General features: G+C 33.5%; 3 long non-coding RNA genes across 3 annotated transcripts; all 3 read right to left on the bottom strand.

Moving 5' to 3' along the window:
- Positions 1–585: 585 nt before the first annotated feature.
- LOC139486387 (uncharacterized) lies at positions 586–4,211 on the bottom strand. Its single transcript, XR_011655573.1, has 3 exons — positions 3,887–4,211; positions 2,664–2,859; positions 586–884 (listed from the first exon to the last, which is right to left on the bottom strand). It is a non-coding gene; the product is annotated as an uncharacterized lncRNA (long non-coding RNA).
- An 8,861-nt stretch (positions 4,212–13,072) lies between these two features.
- LOC139487141 (uncharacterized) lies at positions 13,073–16,230 on the bottom strand. The gene is made up of 3 exons (XR_011655769.1): positions 16,149–16,230; positions 14,932–15,127; positions 13,073–13,152 (listed from the first exon to the last, which is right to left on the bottom strand). It is a non-coding gene; the product is annotated as an uncharacterized lncRNA (long non-coding RNA).
- Positions 16,231–16,964: 734 nt separating this feature from the next.
- On the bottom strand, positions 16,965–21,065 carry LOC139487140 (uncharacterized). The gene is made up of 3 exons (XR_011655768.1): positions 20,984–21,065; positions 19,761–19,956; positions 16,965–17,235 (listed from the first exon to the last, which is right to left on the bottom strand). It is a non-coding gene; the product is annotated as an uncharacterized lncRNA (long non-coding RNA).
- Positions 21,066–22,728: the final 1,663 nt, after the last annotated feature.

Below are 22,728 nucleotides of genomic sequence, written 5' to 3'. Positions count from 1 at the left end.
ATGATGAGTATCAAGAGGAAAAAGACTATGAGAAAAACAAACTTTTACCGACAAAACGGCTGGCCGCAAAACAGCCTCAAGAGTATTCGTTTGCCAAAAAACTCCGATCAAGACATGTTAAAAATAAATAAATTACCTGCATCAGATAAGACAACACGGTAAATGATTATTTGTACACTGTTTTGTCTGTCTACAGAAAATTCTCTCTATGTTTATACTGTGCGACTCTAAAATCAGGTGCTCTGGTTTAATACATTTGGGGTTATGGCAAAGGTGTGAAATATCTAAAAGATCACCATTTGGAGAGAAACGGGGAAGATTTTCTTTTAATATTCTTTTATCTAGCATATAAGATAATCTGTGAGCTCTTTCAAGAGTTCTAGTGCCATCAGGCCAATTCATAACTTTTTCCCCATAGACCCCATGCTCCAAAGCTCCAACCCACACTGTTCAGTCATAATTTCCATAATTTTTTTCACTTTTCTTAGACAAAGCTAAAGCCAATGCATTCCAAAATGATTCCATGTTGTTTCTGTAAAATGAAAACCCAAAAGGGGTCCGAAATTGGGATCCCATGGAGGCTGAGGGGTGAATTCCCATTATTTACCTTATATAGAGGTTGCACTTGTGTAAAACCAGCAATGCAGTTTTCCATAGGAACTGCCTAAATTGCATATGCAGTCACTCTTCATTCAGGAAGTTTTGAGGAGAATGTTATATTTCCCTGGAAAGGAGACATGCACTACTTTTTTTTGCACTAATAAAAACATATAGCTGTGCGGCATATTTTTCAAGTTTTACTGCCCTCCATTTATAAACATTGCAGGTTCGCACTGAATTTTTCCATTAAATTTGACTCAACACCCAAATGTCTTCCAGTCCTCCTGAAAAATAAGTTAAATAAATAGACATTTTTATTTATATCCATTTAATTCTCCAATCAAGTCTTATTTAAAAAAGAATTACTTTGCATCCATGGCAACAACTATGTAAACAGTAGCAGTATTTAATGCACATTCAATTTCTCCCCAAAAGAGGCGTGACTTGCAAATCACACGTGATTTACAAAGCGTGTGATTTGCAAAGTGCAACCTATACTGTACTTTCAAACCCCTTTTAGTATCAAAATATTCTTATATTCTTGTTGTTATTTATGTAAGTAATAGAAAATAATAAGTTACAATGGTAGTTTTTTCATTATTGTATTTTTATAGTACTTCTAGTAACTATACCCTGTTTGCGGCAAGATGTGTTTTTTTCCTGTTCACTATTTTTTTTTTTTATTCAAATTATTATTTTTTTTGTCTACTTAACAAACTCATTATATATTTGTGTTTTTCTTGTGCCTTTGTGTAATAGCTATTTGAATCATGGTTAGTTTTACTACAATCTGTTTATTTTGTAGAATTTTTGTCTTCTTTATGTACTATACCATAAAATGCATAAAAAGTTGTCATACAAGCTTCAAAAAACTATCCCTATAACAAAAACATACACCTTATCTTTACTTTCTGCTTATGTTATAGCACACAAGCCTGTCAGCACTGATAAAAAAATTAAATGAAGAGAGGTCAAATTATATGAACTTGTCAAATTACAAAATAATGAGATTAGCCATCATGATGATTTTTATATGATTTATATAAAAAATCTTACATCTGGGGTCACCTTCAGTTCTATCAGATATAAACAAAAAACTTAGTCATTCATGATTGTTTAGTTGTAAGGTCCTATATTTGATGTTTAAATATTAAAATACTGGAATAAAGTGCATTTCAAACAATTCTTACAATAACAATGGGTCTAATCCCATGGCGTCTAAGGAAATACACATTTCAGAAAGGAAACAAGCCATATAATAAGGGGAAAAAATACAGAAATAAGACTTTACCTGCTGAAAAAGGCAAATTTGTGAGACTACCAAAAGACTTGTATGACTTAGTGACTAAATCTGTTCATAAAAAGAATGTTCAACTAATTCCTGCCTCTACAAAGTCAGCTCGCTTTCTAAGGCCGAAGCCTACGACAAAAACAGAAGTTGAAAAATGTGCCGAAAATGAAACAAAAACAGGGTAAGAATACTTTTTTGTTATTAAGCTTTCAAAAATAATTAAACTTGCTTAAAAAAGCCATTTATAAACAACTATGAAGAAAAAGGCATGTGTCTTATATGCCAATTCTTTAAATGTGACATCTGAAGAAAATGCAAGCTAGGATTATACTTATTTTAAAATTTCTAGTCCTATATATATTTTCAAGAGCTAAATAGTGCATGGTTTTTATATATAATATATATAAAAACACAGGCAAAGAAAAAAATATGCACTTTTGAGAGTACATTTGATCAAAAAGCTTATTTAAAGAAAACACTATTGTAAGGGAGGTAATTCAAAATAGAATTATTTTCACATTTTCCAAACTTAGTTTAACAAATAAAAAACTAATTCACTTCAATTTTGGCAACATTTTTCAACTTCAGATCAGAGAAAAATAGTTTTCGACTCCTTCGGATCAATGAACTTGAACAGATGTGGAATGAGGTTTTCATAGAACACAGACAAATATCCCCTATGTGTACAGGGTTCATATCATGGGATTTAAGTGCAGAGCAGCAAAGAGGGGCTGCCTGGAGGGAAAAGGCAAGCTGCAATGAGTGTTCTTACCATTCAAAAATGTTCAACCTTTACAATGAGGTGATCGCTAAGAAACGTGGTTGTCGAACAGCAGCTATTAATCTATCCATACAAGTCGCACTTAATCACATAGCTATCAGCACAACTGGTCTACAGAAATTATTTCTTGGTTCTAATATACCAGCTCCTTCCACTTCAAGTATGCAACACAGTGCTAATGTTGTTTCTGAAATTATAGAAGAGTACAATCAAAAGGATTTGGTTCAGAAAAGAAAATTAATTAAGGAAATAAACATATTAAGAGGTGATAATCCTTATATTATTAACATTCAGGCCGACGGAATGTATAATAACCCTATTTATTCCGGAATGGGTAAAACACCATTTCAACCAGCTACCCAATGTACATATAACATGTTAGAAAATAATACTTATAAGCACAGTATTGTAAGCACAAGACAAGTGTCTAAGCTTTGCTCAAATAAGAGTGAACATAAAACAAAAACAAAAGTTAAATCTCACAAAGGTCACTGTTCCGCAAACATTGAAATGCATGACAGCATAGGCAGTGAGGAGCGATGGGCTAAAGACTGCTTGTTAGACCTGAAAAATGATGGTCTGGAAGTTCAAGAAATTACCACTGACCCTGACAGCAGTGCATTTAGAGCTGCAGAGTCTCTTTTTAAAGCTGTTACAACCAATACTCAGCCAATTCATTTTCTAGATACAAGACATGTGTCTGCAAATCATAGAAATTTTATTAAAAAAATGTCAGGTCTGAAGGAAATAATGCCGGCACGATTAGTTTCAGAGAAAGATAAAATGCTAAAAAGGTTTGCATTAGATATGGCGGCACGTTGTCAGGCAGAGTACAATGCTGCCTTTGATAAATTCAATATGGACTCTGTACGGGTAAAAGTTCACCTATCATATGTATGTCATGCTATAGTTTCTTGCTATCAGGGTGATCATAACGGGTGTACAAAATATTCCCTTGTTTGTTCAAATAGGAACAGTTTGAAGACATGGACTGAAAAATCAGCTTATCTGAAAAATACCTTTAAATTAAATAAATCAGAGAACACAGCAGCATTGTTACGTGAATGCGTAAAATATCGCCTTGGACCTACCATGCTAAACCGTACATGCAAAAACACTAACACACAAAAAGCTGAAGCAACTAACCGTGCAATACGTGCAACTGTACCTAGCAATGTAACATTTACCAGAAACTATAAAGGAAGGGTACATACAGCTATACACAATGTAAATAATGGCCCTGGAGAATCCATCGTTAAACTCTGTAAAGCGGCTGGGGTTCTCATCGAACCAGGAAGTCGTGCTGCCCGAGGTCTGAAAAATATTCAACAACACAATGAAAAACATAAATTATATAAGCAGTCAAAGCAGTACACAGATCAGAGATGCTCAAAAAAGCATGAACTATATAAAATTTATGATGAGTATCAAGAGGAAAAAGACTATGAGAAAAACAAACTTTTACCGACAAAACGGCTGGCCGCAAAACAGCCTCAAGAGTATTCGTTTGCCAAAAAACTCCGATCAAGACATGTTAAAAATAAATAAATTACCTGCATCAGATAAGACAACACGGTAAATGATTATTTGTACACTGTTTTGTCTGTCTACAGAAAATTCTCTCTATGTTTATACTGTGCGACTCTAAAATCAGGTGCTCCGGTTTAATACATTTGGGGTTATGGCAAAGGTGTGAAATATCTAAAAGATCACCATTTGGAGAGAAACGGGGAAGATTTTCTTTTAATATTCTTTTATCTAGCATATAAGATAATCTGTGAGCTCTTTCAAGAGTTCTAGTGCCATCAGGCCAATTCATAACTTTTTTCCCATAGACCCCATGCTCCAAAGCTCCAACCCACACTGTTCAGTCATAATTTCCATAATTTTTTTCACTTTTCTTAGACAAAGCTAAAGCCAATGCATTCCAAAATGATTCCATGTTGTTTCTGTAAAATGAAAACCCAAAAGGGGTCCGAAATTGGGATCCCATGGAGGCTGAGGGGTGAATTCCCATTATTTACCTTATATAGAGGTTGCACTTGTGTAAAACCAGCAATGCAGTTTTCCATAGGAACTGCCTAAATTGCATATGCAGTCACTCTTCATTCAGGAAGTTTTGAGGAGAATGTTATATTTCCCTGGAAAGGAGACATGCACTACTTTTTTTTGCACTAATAAAAACATATAGCTGTGCGGCATATTTTTTAAGTTTTACTGCCCTCCATTTATAAACATTGCAGGTTCGCACTGAATTTTTCCATTAAATTTGACTCAACACCCAAATGTCTTCCAGTCCTCCTGAAAAATAAGTTAAATAAATAGACATTTTTATTTATATCCATTTAATTCTCCAATCAAGTCTTATTTAAAAAAGAATTACTTTGCATCCATGGCAACAACTATGTAAACAGTAGCAGTATTTAATGCACATTCAATTTCTCCCCAAAAGAGGCGTGACTTGCAAATCACACGTGATTTACAAAGCGTGTGATTTGCAAAGTGCAACCTATACTGTACTTTCAAACCCCTTTTAGTATCAAAATATTCTTATATTCTTGTTGTTATTTATGTAAGTAATAGAAAATAATAAGTTACAATGGTAGTTTTTTCATTATTGTATTTTTATAGTACTTCTAGTAACTATACCCTGTTTGCGGCAAGATGTGTTTTTTTCCTGTTCACTATTTTTTTTTTTTATTCAAATTATTATTTTTTTTGTCTACTTAACAAACTCATTATATATTTGTGTTTTTCTTGTGCCTTTGTGTAATAGCTATTTGAATCATGGTTAGTTTTACTACAATCTGTTTATTTTGTAGAATTTTTGTCTTCTTTATGTACTATACCATAAAATGCATAAAAAGTTGTCATACAAGCTTCAAAAAACTATCCCTATAACAAAAACATACACCTTATCTTTACTTTCTGCTTATGTTATAGCACACAAGCCTGTCAGCACTGATAAAAAAATTAAATGAAGAGAGGTCAAATTATATGAACTTGTCAAATTACAAAATAATGAGATTAGCCATCATGATGATTTTTATATGATTTATATAAAAAATCTTACATCTGGGGTCACCTTCAGTTCCATCAGATATAAACAAAAAAATTAGTCATTCATGATTGTTTAGTTGTAAGGTCCTATATTTGATGTTTAAATATTAAAATACTGGAATAAAGTGCATTTCAAACAATTCTTACAATAACAATGGGTCTAATCCCATGGCGTCTAAGGAAATACACATTTCAGAAAGGAAACAAGCCATATAATAAGGGGAAAAAATACAGAAATAAGACTTTACCTGCTGAAAAAGGCAAATTTGTGAGACTACCAAAAGACTTGTATGACTTAGTGACTAAATCTGTTCATAAAAAGAATGTTCAACTAATTCCTGCCTCTACAAAGTCAGCTCGCTTTCTAAGGCCGAAGCCTACGACAAAAACAGAAGTTGAAAAATGTGCCGAAAATGAAACAAAAACAGGGTAAGAATACTTTTTTTGTTATTAAGCTTTCAAAAATAATTAAACTTGCTTAAAAAAGCCATTTATAAACAACTATGAAGAAAAAGGCATGTGTCTTATATGCCAATTCTTTAAATGTGACATCTGAAGAAAATGCAAGCTAGGATTATACTTATTTTAAAATTTCTAGTCCTATATATATTTTCAAGAGCTAAATAGTGCATGGTTTTTATATATAATATATATAAAAACACAGGCAAAGAAAAAAATATGCACTTTTGAGAGTACATTTGATCAAAAAGCTTATTTAAAGAAAACACTATTGTAAGGGAGGTAATTCAAAATAGAATTATTTTCACATTTTCCAAACTTAGTTTAACAAATAAAAAACTAATTCACTTCAATTTTGGCAACATTTTTCAACTTCAGATCAGAGAAAAATAGTTTTCGACTCCTTCGGATCAATGAACTTGAACAGATGTGGAATGAGGTTTTCATAGAACACAGACAAATATCCCCTATGTGTACAGGGTTCATATCATGGGATTTAAGTGCAGAGCAGCAAAGAGGGGCTGCCTGGAGGGAAAAGGCAAGCTGCAATGAGTGTTCTTACCATTCAAAAATGTTCAACCTTTACAATGAGGTAATCGCTAAGAAACGTGGTTGTCGAACAGCAGCTATTAATCTATCCATACAAGTCGCACTTAATCACATAGCTATCAGCACAACTGGTCTACAGAAATTATTTCTTGGTTCTAATATACCAGCTCCTTCCACTTCAAGTATGCAACACAGTGCTAATGTTGTTTCTGAAATTATAGAAGAGTACAATCAAAAGGACTTGGTTCAGAAAAGAAAATTAATTAAGGAAATAAACATATTAAGAGGTGATAATCCTAATATTATTAACATTCAGGCCGACGGAATGTATAATAACCCTATTTATTCCGGAATGGGTAAAACACCATTTCAACCAGCTACCCAATGTACATATAACATGTTAGAAAATAATACTTATAAGCACAGTATTGTAAGCACAAGACAAGTGTCTAAGCTTTGCTCAAATAAGAGTGAACATAAAACAAAAACAAAAGTTAAATCTCACAAAGGTCACTGTTCCGCAAACATTGAAATGCATGACAGCATAGGCAGTGAGGAGCGATGGGCTAAAGACTGCTTGTTAGACCTGAAAAATGATGGTCTGGAAGTTCAAGAAATTACCACTGACCCTGACAGCAGTGCATTTAGAGCTGCAGAGTCTCTTTTTAAAGCTGTTACAACCAATACTCAGCCAATTCATTTTCTAGATACAAGACATGTGTCTGCAAATCATAGAAATTTTATTAAAAAAATGTCAGGTCTGAAGGAAATAATGCCGGCACGATTAGTTTCAGAGAAAGATAAAATGCTAAAAAGGTTTGCATTAGATATGGCGGCAAGTTGTCAGGCAGAGTACAATGCTGCCTTTGATAAATTCAATATGGACTCTGTACGGGTAAAAGTTCACCTATCATATGTATGTCATGCTATAGTTTCTTGCTATCAGGGTGATCATAACGGGTGTACAAAATATTCCCTTGTTTGTTCAAATAGGAACAGTTTGAAGACATGGACTGAAAAATCAGCTTATCTGAAAAATACCTTTAAATTAAATAAATCAGAGAACACAGCAGCATTGTTACGTGAATGCGTAAAATATCGCCTTGGACCTACCATGCTAAACCGTACATGCAAAAACACTAACACACATAAAGCTGAAGCAACTAACCGTGCAATACGTGCAACTGTACCTAGCAATGTAACATTTACCAGAAACTATAAAGGAAGGGTACATACAGCTATACACAATGTAAATAATGGCCCTGGAGAATCCATCGTTAAACTCTGTAAAGCGGCTGGGGTTCTCATCGAACCAGGAAGTCGTGCTGCCCGAGGTCTGAAAAATATTCAACAACACAATGAAAAACATAAATTATATAAGCAGTCAAAGCAGTACACAGATCAGAGATGCTCAAAAAAGCATGAACTATATAAAATGTATGCTGAGTATCAAGAGGAAAAAGACTATGAGAAAAACAAACTTTTACCGACAAAACGGCTGGCCGCAAAACAGCCTCAAGAGTATTCGTTTGCCAAAAAACTCCGATCAAGACATGTTAAAAATAAATAAATTACCTGCATCAGATAAGACAACACGGTAAATGATTATTTGTACACTGTTTTGTCTGTCTACAGAAAATTCTCTCTATGTTTATACTGTGCGACTCTAAAATCAGGTGCTCCGGTTTAATACATTTGGGGTTATGGCAAAGGTGTGAAATATCTAAAAGATCACCATTTGGAGAGAAACGGGGAAGATTTTCTTTTAATATTCTTTTATCTAGCATATAAGATAATCTGTGAGCTCTTTCAAGAGTTCTAGTGCCATCAGGCCAATTCATAACTTTTTTCCCATAGACCCCATGCTCCAAAGCTCCAACCCACACTGTTCAGTCATAATTTCCATAATTTTTTTCACTTTTCTTAGACAAAGCTAAAGCCAATGCATTCCAAAATGATTCCATGTTGTTTCTGTAAAATGAAAACCCAAAAGGGGTCCGAAATTGGGATCCCATGGAGGCTCAGGGGTGAATTCCCATTATTTACCTTATATAGAGGTTGCACTTGTGTAAAACCAGCAATGCAGTTTTCCATAGGAACTGCCTAAATTGCATATGCAGTCACTCTTCATTCAGGAAGTTTTGAGGAGAATGTTATATTTCCCTGGAAAGGAGACATGCACTACTTTTTTTTGCACTAATGAAAACATATAGCTGTGCGGCATATTTTTTAAGTTTTACTGACCTCCATTTATAAACATTGCAGGTTCGCACTGAATTTTTCCATTAAATTTGACTCAACACCCAAATGTCTTCCAGTCCTCCTGAAAAATAAGTTAAATAAATAGACATTTTTATTTATATCCATTTAATTCTCCAATCAAGTCTTATTTAAAAAAGAATTACTTTGCATCCATGGCAACAACTATGTAAACAGTAGCAGTATTTAATGCACATTCAATTTCTCCCCAAAAGAGGCGTGACTTGCAAATCACACGTGATTTACAAAGCGTGTGATTTGCAAAGTGCAACCTATACTGTACTTTCAAACCCCTTTTAGTATCAAAATATTCTTATATTCTTGTTGTTATTTATGTAAGTAATAGAAAATAATAAGTTACAATGGTAGTTTTTTCATTATTGTATTTTTATAGTACTTCTAGTAACTATACCCTGTTTGCGGCAAGATGTGTTTTTTTCCTGTTCACTATTTTTTTTTTTATTCAAATTATTATTTTTTTTGTCTACTTAACAAACTCATTATATATTTGTGTTTTTCTTGTGCCTTTGTGTAATAGCTATTTGAATCATGGTTAGTTTTACTACAATCTGTTTATTTTGTAGAATTTTTGTCTTCTTTATGTACTATACCATAAAATGCATAAAAAGTTGTCATACAAGCTTCAAAAAACTATCCCTATAACAAAAACATACACCTTATCTTTACTTTCTGCTTATGTTATAGCACACAAGCCTGTCAGCACTGATAAAAAAATTAAATGAAGAGAGGTCAAATTATATGAACTTGTCAAATTACAAAATTATGAGATTAGCCATCATGATGATTTTTATATGATTTATATAAAAAATCTTACATCTGGGGTCACCTTCAGTTCCATCAGATATAAACAAAAAACTTAGTCATTCATGATTGTTTAGTTGTAAGGTCCTATATTTGATGTTTAAATATTAAAATACTGGAATAAAGTGCATTTCAAACAATTCTTACAATAACAATGGGTCTAATCCCATGGCGTCTAAGGAAATACACATTTCAGAAAGGAAACAAGCCATATAATAAGGGGAAAAAATACAGAAATAAGACTTTACCTGCTGAAAAAGGCAAATTTGTGAGACTACCAAAAGACTTGTATGACTTAGTGACTAAATCTGTTCATAAAAAGAATGTTCAACTAATTCCTGCCTCTACAAAGTCAGCTCGTTTTCTAAGGCCGAAGCCTACGACAAAAACAGAAGTTGAAAAATGTGCCGAAAATGAAACAAAAACAGGGTAAGAATACTTTTTTTGTTATTAAGCTTTCAAAAATAATTAAACTTGCTTAAAAAAGCCATTTATAAACAACTATGAAGAAAAAGGCATGTGTCTTATATGCCAATTCTTTAAATGTGACATCTGAAGAAAATGCAAGCTAGGATTATACTTATTTTAAAATTTCTAGTCCTATATATATTTTCAAGAGCTAAATAGTGCATGGTTTTTATATATAATATATATAAAAACACAGGCAAAGAAAAAAATATGCACTTTTGAGAGTACATTTGATCAAAAAGCTTATTTAAAGAAAACACTATTGTAAGGGAGGTAATTCAAAATAGAATTATTTTCACATTTTCCAAACTTAGTTTAACAAATAAAAAACTAATTCACTTCAATTTTGGCAACATTTTTCAACTTCAGATCAGAGAAAAATAGTTTTCGACTCCTTCGGATCAATGAACTTGAACAGATGTGGAATGAGGTTTTCATAGAACACAGACAAATATCCCCTATGTGTACAGGGTTCATATCATGGGATTTAAGTGCAGAGCAGCAAAGAGGGGCTGCCTGGAGGGAAAAGGCAAGCTGCAATGAGTGTTCTTACCATTCAAAAATGTTCAACCTTTACAATGAGGTGATCGCTAAGAAACGTGGTTGTCGAACAGCAGCTATTAATCTATCCATACAAGTTGCACTTAATCACATAGCTATCAGCACAACTGGTCTACAGAAATTATTTCTTGGTTCTAATATACCAGCTCCTTCCACTTCAAGTATGCAACACAGTGCTAATGTTGTTTCTGAAATTATAGAAGAGTACAATCAAAAGGACTTGGTTCAGAAAAGAAAATTAATTAAGGAAATAAACATATTAAGAGGTGATAATCCTAATATTATTAACATTCAGGCCGACGGAATGTATAATAACCCTATTTATTCCGGAATGGGTAAAACACCATTTCAACCAGCTACCCAATGTACATATAACATGTTAGAAAATAATACTTATAAGCACAGTATTGTAAGCACAAGACAAGTGTCTAAGCTTTGCTCAAATAAGAGTGAACATAAAACAAAAACAAAAGTTAAATCTCACAAAGGTCACTGTTCCGCAAACATTGAAATGCATGACAGCATAGGCAGTGAGGAGCGATGGGCTAAAGACTGCTTGTTAGACCTGAAAAATGATGGTCTGGAAGTTCAAGAAATTACCACTGACCCTGACAGCAGTGCATTTAGAGCTGCAGAGTCTCTTTTTAAAGCTGTTACAACCAATACTCAGCCAATTCATTTTCTAGATACAAGACATGTGTCTGCAAATCATAGAAATTTTATTAAAAAAATGTCAGGTCTGAAGGAAATAATGCCGGCACGATTAGTTTCAGAGAAAGATAAAATGCTAAAAAGGTTTGCATTAGATATGGCGGCACGTTGTCAGGCAGAGTACAATGCTGCCTTTGATAAATTCAATATGGACTCTGTACGGGTAAAAGTTCACCTATCATATGTATGTCATGCTATAGTTTCTTGCTATCAGGGTGATCATAACGGGTGTACAAAATATTCCCTTGTTTGTTCAAATAGGAACAGTTTAAAGACATGGACTGAAAAATCAGCTTATCTGAAAAATACCTTTAAATTAAATAAATCAGAGAACACAGCAGCATTGTTACGTGAATGCGTAAAATATCGCCTTGGACCTACCATGCTAAACCGTACATGCAAAAACACTAACACACAAAAAGCTGAAGCAACTAACCGTGCAATACGTGCAACTGTACCTAGCAATGTAACATTTACCAGAAACTATAAAGGAAGGGTACATACAGCTATACACAATGTAAATAATGGCCCTGGAGAATCCATCGTTAAACTCTGTAAAGCGGCTGGGGTTCTCATCGAACCAGGAAGTCGTGCTGCCCGAGGTCTGAAAAATATTCAACAACACAATGAAAAACATAAATTATATAAGCAGTCAAAGCAGTACACAGATCAGAGATGCTCAAAAAAGCATGAACTATATAAAATTTATGCTGAGTATCAAGAGGAAAAAGACTATGAGAAAAACAAACTTTTACCGACAAAACGGCTGGCCGCAAAACAGCCTCAAGAGTATTCGTTTGCCAAAAAACTCCGATCAAGACATGTTAAAAATAAATAAATTACCTGCATCAGATAAGACAACACGGTAAATGATTATTTGTACACTGTTTTGTCTGTCTACAGAAAATTCTCTCTATGTTTATACTGTGCGACTCTAAAATCAGGTGCTCCGGTTTAATACATTTGGGGTTATGGCAAAGGTGTGAAATATCTAAAAGATCACCATTTGGAGAGAAACGGGGAAGATTTTCTTTTAATATTCTTTTATCTAGCATATAAGATAATCTGTGAGCTCTTTCAAGAGTTCTAGTGCCATCAGGCCAATTCATAACTTTTTTCCCATAGACCCCATGCTCCAAAGCTCCAACCCACACTGTTCAGTCATAATTTCCATAATTTTTTTCACTTTTCTTAGACAAAGCTAAAGCCAATGCATTCCAAAATGATTCCATGTTGTTTCTGTAAAATGAAAACCCAAAAGGGGTCCGAAATTGGGATCCCATGGAGGCTCAGGGGTGAATTCCCATTATTTACCTTATATAGAGGTTGCACTTGTGTAAAACCAGCAATGCAGTTTTCCATAGGAACTGCCTAAATTGCATATGCAGTCACTCTTCATTCAGGAAGTTTTGAGGAGAATGTTATATTTCCCTGGAAAGGAGACATGCACTACTTTTTTTTGCACTAATGAAAACATATAGCTGTGCGGCATATTTTTTAAGTTTTACTGACCTCCATTTATAAACATTGCAGGTTCGCACTGAATTTTTCCATTAAATTTGACTCAACACCCAAATGTCTTCCAGTCCTCCTGAAAAATAAGTTAAATAAATAGACATTTTTATTTATATCCATTTAATTCTCCAATCAAGTCTTATTTAAAAAAGAATTACTTTGCATCCATGGCAACAACTATGTAAACAGTAGCAGTATTTAATGCACATTCAATTTCTCCCCAAAAGAGGCGTGACTTGCAAATCACACGTGATTTACAAAGCGTGTGATTTGCAAAGTGCAACCTATACTGTACTTTCAAACCCCTTTTAGTATCAAAATATTCTTATATTCTTGTTGTTATTTATGTAAGTAATAGAAAATAATAAGTTACAATGGTAGTTTTTTCATTATTGTATTTTTATAGTACTTCTAGTAACTATACACTGTTTGCGGCAAGATGTGTTTTTTTCCTGTTCACTATTTTTTTTTTTATTCAAATTATTATTTTTTTTGTCTACTTAACAAACTCATTATATATTTGTGTTTTTCTTGTGCCTTTGTGTAATAGCTATTTGAATCATGGTTAGTTTTACTACAATCTGTTTATTTTGTAGAATTTTTGTCTTCTTTATGTACTATACCATAAAATGCATAAAAAGTTGTCATACAAGCTTCAAAAAACTATCCCTATAACAAAAACATACACCTTATCTTTACTTTCTGCTTATGTTATAGCACACAAGCCTGTCAGCACTGATAAAAAAATTAAATGAAGAGAGGTCAAATTATATGAACTTGTCAAATTACAAAATAATGAGATTAGCCATCATGATGATTTTTATATGATTTATATAAAAAATCTTACATCTGGGGTCACCTTCAGTTCCATCAGATATAAACAAAAAACTTAGTCATTCATGATTGTTTAGTTGTAAGGTCCTATATTTGATGTTTAAATATTAAAATACTGGAATAAAGTGCATTTCAAACAATTCTTACAATAACAATGGGTCTAATCCCATGGCGTCTAAGGAAATACACATTTCAGAAAGGAAACAAGCCATATAATAAGGGGAAAAAATACAGAAATAAGACTTTACCTGCTGAAAAAGGCAAATTTGTGAGACTACCAAAAGACTTGTATGACTTAGTGACTAAATCTGTTCATAAAAAGAATGTTCAACTAATTCCTGCCTCTACAAAGTCAGCTCGCTTTCTAAGGCCGAAGCCTACGACAAAAACAGAAGTTGAAAAATGTGCCGAAAATGAAACAAAAACAGGGTAAGAATACTTTTTTTGTTATTAAGCTTTCAAAAATAATTAAACTTGCTTAAAAAAGCCATTTATAAACAACTATGAAGAAAAAGGCATGTGTCTTATATGCCAATTCTTTAAATGTGACATCTGAAGAAAATGCAAGCTAGGATTATACTTATTTTAAAATTTCTAGTCCTATATATATTTTCAAGAGCTAAATAGTGCATGGTTTTTATATATAATATATATAAAAACACAGGCAAAGAAAAAAATATGCACTTTTGAGAGTACATTTGATCAAAAAGCTTATTTAAAGAAAACACTATTGTAAGGGAGGTAATTCAAAATAGAATTATTTTCACATTTTCCAAACTTAGTTTAACAAATAAAAAACTAATTCACTTCAATTTTGGCAACATTTTTCAACTTCAGATCAGAGAAAAATAGTTTTCGACTCCTTCGGATCAATGAACTTGAACAGATGTGGAATGAGGTTTTCATAGAACACAGACAAATATCCCCTATGTGTACAGGGTTCATATCATGGGATTTAAGTGCAGAGCAGCAAAGAGGGGCTGCCTGGAGGGAAAAGGCAAGCTGCAATGAGTGTTCTTACCATTCAAAAATGTTCAACCTTTACAATGAGGTGATCGCTAAGAAACGTGGTTGTCGAACAGCAGCTATTAATCTATCCATACAAGTCGCACTTAATCACATAGCTATCAGCACAACTGGTCTACAGAAATTATTTCTTGGTTCTAATATACCAGCTCCTTCCACTTCAAGTATGCAACACAGTGCTAATGTTGTTTCTGAAATTATAGAAGAGTACAATCAAAAGGATTTGGTTCAGAAAAGAAAATTAATTAAGGAAATAAACATATTAAGAGGTGATAATCCTTATATTATTAACATTCAGGCCGACGGAATGTATAATAACCCTATTTATTCCGGAATGGGTAAAACACCATTTCAACCAGCTATCCAATGTACATATAACATGTTAGAAAATAATACTTATAAGCACAGTATTGTAAGCACAAGACAAGTGTCTAAGCTTTGCTCAAATAAGAGTGAACATAAAACAAAAACAAAAGTTAAATCTCACAAAGGTCACTGTTCCGCAAACATTGAAATGCATGACAGCATAGGCAGTGAGGAGCGATGGGCCTGCTTGTTAGACCTGAAAAATGATGGTCTGGAAGTTCAAGAAATTACCACTGACCCTGACAGCAGTGCATTTAGAGCTGCAGAGTCTCTTTTTAAAGCTGTTACAACCAATACTCAGCCAATTCATTTTCTAGATACAAGACATGTGTCCGCAAATCATAGAAATTTTATTAAAAAAATGTCAGGTCTGAAGGAAATAATGCCGGCACGATTAGTTTCAGAGAAAGATAAAATGCTAAAAAGGTTTGCATTAGATATGGCGGCACGTTGTCAGGCAGAGTACAATGCTGCCTTTGATAAATTCAATATGGACTCTGTACGGGTAAAAGTTCACCTATCATATGTATGTCATGCTATAGTTTCTTGCTATCAGGGTGATCATAACGGGTGTACAAAATATTCCCTTGTTTGTTCAAATAGGAACAGTTTGAAGACATGGACTGAAAAATCAGCTTATCTGAAAAATACCTTTAAATTAAATAAATCAGAGAACACAGCAGCATTGTTACGTGAATGCGTAAAATATCGCCTTGGACCTACCATGCTAAACCGTACATGCAAAAACACTAACACACAAAAAGCTGAAGCAACTAACCGTGCAATACGTGCAACTGTACCTAGCAATGTAACATTTACCAGAAACTATAAAGGAAGGGTACATACAGCTATACACAATGTAAATAATGGCCCTGGAGAATCCATCGTTAAACTCTGTAAAGCGGCTGGGGTTCTCATCGAACCAGGAAGTCGTGCTGCCCGAGGTCTGAAAAATATTCAACAACACAATGAAAAACATAAATTATATAAGCAGTCAAAGCAGTACACAGATCAGAGATGCTCAAAAAAGCATGAACTATATAAAATTTATGATGAGTATCAAGAGGAAAAAGACTATGAGAAAAACAAACTTTTACCGACAAAACGGCTGGCCGCAAAACAGCCTCAGGAGTATTCGTTTGCCAAAAAACTCCGATCAAGACATGTTAAAAATAAATAAATTACCTGCATCAGATAAGACAACACGGTAAATGATTATTTGTACACTGTTTTGTCTGTCTACAGAAAATTCTCTCTATGTTTATACTGTGCGACTCTAAAATCAGGTGCTCCGGTTTAATACATTTGGGGTTATGGCAAAGGTGTGAAATATCTAAAAGATCACCATTTGGAGAGAAACGGGGAAGATTTTCTTTTAATATTCTTTTATCTAGCATATAAGATAATCTGTGAGCTCTTTCAAGAGTTCTAGTGCCATCAGGCCAATTCATAACTTTTTTCCCATAGACCCCATGCTCCAAAGCTCCAACCCACACTGTTCAGTCATAATTTCCATAATTTTTTTCACTTTTCTTAGACAAAGCTAAAGCCAATGCATTCCAAAATGATTCCATGTTGTTTCTGTAAAATGAAAACCCAAAAGGGGTCCGAAATTGGGATCCCATGGAGGCTCAGGGGTGAATTCCCATTATTTACCTTATATAGAGGTTGCACTTGTGTAAAACCAGCAATGCAGTTTTCCATAGGAACTGCCTAAATTGCATATGCAGTCACTCTTCATTCAGGAAGTTTTGAGGAGAATGTTATATTTCCCTGGAAAGGAGACATGCACTACTTTTTTTTGCACTAATAAAAACATATAGCTGTGCGGCATATTTTTTAAGTTTTACTGCCCTCCATTTATAAACATTGCAGGTTCGCACTGAATTTTTCCATTAAATTTGACTCAACACCCAAATGTCTTCCAGTCCTCCTGAAAAATAAGTTAAATAAATAGACATTTTTATTTATATCCATTTAATTCTCCAATCAAGTCTTATTTAAAAAAGAATTACTTTGCATCCATGGCAACAACTATGTAAACAGTAGCAGTATTTAATGCACATTCAATTTCTCCCCAAAAGAGGCGTGACTTGCAAATCACACGTGATTTACAAAGCGTGTGATTTGCAAAGTGCAACCTATACTGTACTTTCAAACCCCTTTTAGTATCAAAATATTCTTATATTCTTGTTGTTATTTATGTAAGTAATAGAAAATAATAAGTTACAATGGTAGTTTTTTCATTATTGTATTTTTATAGTACTTCTAGTAACTATACCCTGTTTGCGGCAAGATGTGTTTTTTTCCTGTTCACTATTTTTTTTTTTTATTCAAATTATTATTTTTTTTGTCTACTTAACAAACTCATTATATATTTGTGTTTTTCTTGTGCCTTTGTGTAATAGCTATTTGAATCATGGTTAGTTTTACTACAATCTGTTTATTTTGTAGAATTTTTGTCTTCTTTATGTACTATACCATAAAATGCATAAAAAGTTGTCATACAAGCTTCAAAAAACTATCCCTATAACAAAAACATACACCTTATCTTTACTTTCTGCTTATGTTATAGCACACAAGCCTGTCAGCACTGATAAAAAAATTAAATGAAGAGAGGTCAAATTATATGAACTTGTCAAATTACAAAATAATGAGATTAGCCATCATGATGATTTTTATATGATTTATATAAAAAATCTTACATCTGGGGTCACCTTCAGTTCCATCAGATATAAACAAAAAACTTAGTCATTCATGATTGTTTAGTTGTAAGGTCCTATATTTGATGTTTAAATATTAAAATACTGGAATAAAGTGCATTTCAAACAATTCTTACAATAACAATGGGTCTAATCCCATGGCGTCTAAGGAAATACACATTTCAGAAAGGAAACAAGCCATATAATAAGGGGAAAAAATACAGAAATAAGACTTTACCTGCTGAAAAAGGCAAATTTGTGAGACTACCAAAAGACTTGTATGACTTAGTGACTAAATCTGTTCATAAAAAGAATGTTCAACTAATTCCTGCCTCTACAAAGTCAGCTCGCTTTCTAAGGCCGAAGCCTACGACAAAAACAGAAGTTGAAAAATGTGCCGAAAATGAAACAAAAACAGGGTAAGAATACTTTTTTTGTTATTAAGCTTTCAAAAATAATTAAACTTGCTTAAAAAAGCCATTTATAAACAACTATGAAGAAAAAGGCATGTGTCTTATATGCCAATTCTTTAAATGTGACATCTGAAGAAAATGCAAGCTAGGATTATACTTATTTTAAAATTTCTAGTCCTATATATATTTTCAAGAGCTAAATAGTGCATGGTTTTTATATATAATATATATAAAAACACAGGCAAAGAAAAAAATATGCACTTTTGAGAGTACATTTGATCAAAAAGCTTATTTAAAGAAAACACTATTGTAAGGGAGGTAATTCAAAATAGAATTATTTTCACATTTTCCAAACTTAGTTTAACAAATAAAAAACTAATACCTATGTATCTTGTCATACTTTGAATGACAAAATTATTTTATTCATTAATATTACTTTTACTGTTAACCAACTTTTTTTGTGATATACATTTTACGTGACTCTGTACTTATGTATCACGTCATACTTTGAACCACACTATTATTTTTTATTTATTATTATTACTTTAACTGCTAAGTCAATGTTTGTTATATCTATTTTGCGTGACTGTATTTATGCATCCCGTCATACTTTGAACGACAAAATTATTTCATGTCTACCTGTGCGAATTTCAAACGCGCAATTTTACACCAGTACCCATACCCTCCTTCCTTGATGGGTGCATTTTACATAGACAAATATAATCGTATAATATAATCAAAATGAGGATGTTAATTTGATGTATGCCTTTTTGTGCTTCTTCGTTACATTTGTTGTTTTTATAGTGATTAAGATGATAACACAATGTTGACTGCTGTACCCCTATTTTTGACATTTTTACCTATTATGTCTGTTTGTTTTGTTCACGCATCGGTGACTATATAATGGAATTTGATGCGACTGTCATACAAGTGAGAGGTTTAGCTAGCTATAAAACCAGGTTCAATCCACCATTTTCTACATTTGAAAATGCCTGTACCAAGTCAGGAATATGACAGTTCTTGTCCATTCGTTTTTGATGTGTTTTGTTATTTGATTTTGCCATGTGATTATGGACTTTCCGAATTGATTTTCCTCTGAGTTCAGTATTTTTGTGATATTACTTTTCACTTCAATTTTGGCAACATTTTTCAACTTCAGATCAGAGAAAAATAGTTTTCGACTCCTTCGGATCAATGAACTTGAACAGATGTGGAATGAGGTTTTCATAGAACACAGACAAATATCCCCTATGTGTACAGGGTTCATATCATGGGATTTAAGTGCAGAGCAGCAAAGAGGGGCTGCCTGGAGGGAAAAGGCAAGCTGCAATGAGTGTTCTTACCATTCAAAAATGTTCAACCTTTACAATGAGGTGATCGCTAAGAAACGTGGTTGTCGAACAGCAGCTATTAATCTATCCATACAAGTCGCACTTAATCACATAGCTATCAGCACAACTGGTCTACAGAAATTATTTCTTGGTTCTAATATACCAGCTCCTTCCACTTCAAGTATGCAACACAGTGCTAATGTTGTTTCTGAAATTATAGAAGAGTACAATCAAAAGGATTTGGTTCAGAAAAGAAAATTAATTAAGGAAATAAACATATTAAGAGGTGATAATCCTAATATTATTAACATTCAGGCCGACGGAATGTATAATAACCCTATTTATTCCGGAATGGGTAAAACACCATTTCAACCAGCTACCCAATGTACATATAACATGTTAGAAAATAATACTTATAAGCACAGTATTGTAAGCACAAGACAAGTGTCTAAGCTTTGCTCAAATAAGAGTGAACATAAAACAAAAACAAAAGTTAAATCTCACAAAGGTCACTGTTCCGCAAACATTGAAATGCATGACAGCATAGGCAGTGAGGAGCGATGGGCTAAAGACTGCTTGTTAGACCTGAAAAATGATGGTCTGGAAGTTCAAGAAATTACCACTGACCCTGACAGCAGTGCATTTAGAGCTGCAGAGTCTCTTTTTAAAGCTGTTACAACCAATACTCAGCCAATTCATTTTCTAGATACAAGACATGTGTCCGCAAATCATAGAAATTTTATTAAAAAAATGTCAGGTCTGAAGGAAATAATGCCGGCACGATTAGTTTCAGAGAAAGATAAAATGCTAAAAAGGTTTGCATTAGATATGGCGGAACGTTGTCAGGCAGAGTACAATGCTGCCTTTGATAAATTCAATATGGACTCTGTACGGGTAAAAGTTCAGCTATCATATGTATGTCATGCTATAGTTTCTTGCTATCAGGGTGATCATAACGGGTGTACAAAGTATTCCCTTGTTTGTTCAAATAGGATCAGTTTGAAGACATGGACTGAAAAATCAGCTTATCTGAAAAATACCTTTAAATTAAATAAATCAGAGAACACAGCAGCATTGTTACGTGAATGCGTAAAATATCGCCTTGGACCTACCATGCTAAACCGTACATGCAAAAACACTAACACACAAAAAGCTGAAGCAACTAACCGTGCAATACGTGCAACTGTACCTAGCAATGTAACATTTACCAGAAACTATAAAGGAAGGGTACATACAGCTATACACAATGTAAATAATGGCCCTGGAGAATCCATCGTTAAACTCTGTAAAGCGGCTGGGGTTCTCATCGAACCAGGAAGTCGTGCTGCCCGAGGTCTGAAAAATATTCAACAACACAATGAAAAACATAAATTATATAAGCAGTCAAAGCAGTACACAGATCAGAGATGCTCAAAAAAGCATGAACTATATAAAATTTATGATGAGTATCAAGAGGAAAAAGACTATGAGAAAAACAAACTTTTACCGACAAAACGGCTGGCCGCAAAACAGCCTCAAGAGTATTCGTTTGCCAAAAAACTCCGATCAAGACATGTTAAAAATAAATATTTTACCTGCATCAGATAAGACAACACGGTAAATGATTATTTGTACACTGTTTTGTCTGTCTACAGAAAATTCTCTCTATGTTTATACTGTGCGACTCTAAAATCAGGTGCTCCGGTTTGATACATTTGGGGTTATGGCAAAGGTGTGAAATATCTAAAAGATCACCATTTGGAGAGAAACGGGGAAGATTTTCTTTTAATATTCTTTTATCTAGCATATAAGATAATCTGTGAGCTCTTTCAAGAGTTCTAGTGCCATCAGGCCAATTCATAACTTTTTTCCCATAGACCCCATGCTCCAAAGCTCCAACCCACACTGTTCAGTCATAATTTCCATAATTTTTTTCACTTTTCTTAGACAAAGCTAAAGCCAATGCATTCCAAAATGATTCCATGTTGTTTCTGTAAAATGAAAACCCAAAAGGGGTCCGAAATTGGGATCCCATGGAGGCTCAGGGGTGAATTCCCATTATTTACCTTATATAGAGGTTGCACTTGTGTAAAACCAGCAATGCAGTTTTCCATAGGAACTGCCTAAATTGCATATGCAGTCACTCTTCATTCAGGAAGTTTTGAGGAGAATGTTATATTTCCCTGGAAAGGAGACATGCACTACTTTTTTTTGCACTAATAAAAACATATAGCTGTGCGGCATATTTTTTAAGTTTTACTGCCCTCCATTTATAAACATTGCAGGTTCGCACTGAATTTTTCCATTTAATTTGACTCAACACCCAAATGTCTTCCAGTCCTCCTGAAAAATAAGTTAAATAAATAGACATTTTTATTTATATCCATTTAATTCTCCAATCAAGTCTTATTTAAAAAAGAATTACTTTGCATCCATGGCAACAACTATGTAAACAGTAGCAGTATTTAATGCACATTCAATTTCTCCCCAAAAGAGGCGTGACTTGCAAATCACACGTGATTTACAAAGCGTGTGATTTGCAAAGTGCAACCTATACTGTACTTTCAAACCCCTTTTAGTATCAAAATATTCTTATATTCTTGTTGTTATTTATGTAAGTAATAGAAAATAATAAGTTACAATGGTAGTTTTTTCATTATTGTATTTTTATAGTACTTCTAGTAACTATACCCTGTTTGCGGCAAGATGTGTTTTTTTCCTGTTCACTATTTTTTTTTTTTATTCAAATTATTATTTTTTTTGTCTACTTAACAAACTCATTATATATTTGTGTTTTTCTTGTGCCTTTGTGTAATAGCTATTTGAATCATGGTTAGTTTTACTACAATCTGTTTATTTTGTAGAATTTTTGTCTTCTTTATGTACTATACCATAAAATGCATAAAAAGTTGTCATACAAGCTTCAAAAAACTATCCCTATAACAAAAACATACACCTTATCTTTACTTTCTGCTTATGTTATAGCACACAAGCCTGTCAG

The sequence above is a fragment of the Mytilus edulis genome, chromosome 8 (genome assembly GCF_963676685.1).
Source record: "Mytilus edulis chromosome 8, xbMytEdul2.2, whole genome shotgun sequence".
NCBI lineage: Eukaryota > Metazoa > Mollusca > Bivalvia > Mytilida > Mytilidae > Mytilus > Mytilus edulis.
The sequence above is the reverse complement of the archived record's forward strand: the minus strand, read 5'-3'. Positions and strand labels throughout refer to the sequence as shown.